Genomic DNA, 1,668 nt, shown 5'->3' with positions numbered 1-1,668 from the left:
AAATGAATGAATAAACTAATGTTGTTGGTTTTATTGTTGCTTGTATTGCTATTTTATTGTGTTTATGTTTTTATCACTTTTAATATTTTAACTGTTTTTATGTATTTTATTGCTGTGAGCCGCCTTAGGAGGATTTCTGCCCTGAAAGACGGCCAACAAAATTCTTAAACAAATAAATAAATAACTTGAATCCCTTTAGACAAAACTCTTACTAAATATAGTATTTTATATTATACAGAAGATGTAGAAAAGTGTGGCATAAAAAGTAGTGGAAGCAAGGATTACTTGGGCTGCTGTGTTCTTTCTTTTTTTTAGCTTGGGTGTATTTACCCATCAGAGCTCAAACATTACAGGTTCTGCCGTCATTTATTCAAGGTATATTGAAGTGTCCAATGTGGCACTGATGGCATGACTTCTAGGCCCACCATGTCCTGTAGAAGCAAAACCCAGCCCTTGTGTCTTCTGTGCAAGCCCAAGGAGAGAGAGAGACAGACAGACAGACAGACAGACAGACAGACAGACAGACAGACACTCTGGTTCCACCTCTCTTTAATATATAACACCTTCAAGATTGGGGAAAGGATGCCCACCCACCCCCAGGGATGCAGAACCTGAGGCCCAGGGGCCAAATCTGGCCTGCCTGGGGTCTCAAACTGGCCCTCCGAGTTTCCCAAGGTGCCCACACCCCTTCCCCTGGCTACACCTCCTTTCCCCCGACCACAGATGGTTTGGCAGTTTCCTGGATCTTGTGCGTTTTTTTCCCCATTCTAGAAGGTTGAAATGCTTCTAAGGCTTTGTTACTGAAAGTAAGAGGTTTAAGCTAAAATATGTCTTTGAGCCTTCCCCTTTTGCTTTTGGCCCCAACCCACCACTGGAATGCAGCTCCTGACAGTTTCTCTGACGTGGAATTTGGCTGGACTGAAAGAGGTTCCTCACCCCTGCATTAGGATAAGGGCTAATATACATTACAAGCAATATCAAATATGAAGAGGCAGAGTTTGTGAAAAGCCAATCAAGGAATCTAATTCAGAATTGAGGTTCCCATCTCCTATGCTGCCAATTCAAATTCATAGTAGCAGGAAGGGTATCTAATTTTCACATCACTAGGTGGCCCGGAATTGGGACTCACCATTTGCCATATACATAGTGGAAAAGGTAAGGAGCTAGGTTTTGCTGTCTAGGTAACAAACAAAATATATAATGGGTCAGATGACTGCGCAGGCTTTGTGGTCTCCCAAAATGGTGCTTGGGCACTTTAAAATGGCAGTAGCCTTTTCAAGCAGGCTAGGATCATCACACCACCAAGGAAGATGAAATTTTGAATCCTGAAATTTGTTAGAGGAAGTGTGCATCTCAAAATGGGCTGCAGGGGAACACAAGTGGGAGGGTGCTATTGCACTCCTGTCCTGCTTGTGGGCTTCCTATGGGCATCTGTTGGCCACTGTGGGAACCAAATTGTGGACTAGATAGGCCTTTGGACTGATCCAGCACAGGTCTTCTATTGTACTTAGGTCCTTGTGGATTAAACGTTTCAGGCTGTTCTCCAAGCACAGCAACTATTCACTTGTCCACAAAAGAAATAGATTATTCTTGAAATATTAAATTCATATAGATAAATATAAAATATCTCCAGTATTTATAGCTTTGCCTTTAAAAAAATGCTTATTT

This window comes from Heloderma suspectum, chromosome 2 (genome assembly GCF_057233095.1).
Source record: "Heloderma suspectum isolate Gila_16-S chromosome 2, 16-S_ref, whole genome shotgun sequence".
Taxonomy (NCBI): Eukaryota; Metazoa; Chordata; class Lepidosauria; order Squamata; family Helodermatidae; genus Heloderma; species Heloderma suspectum.
This window is presented reverse-complemented; position numbering follows the sequence as displayed.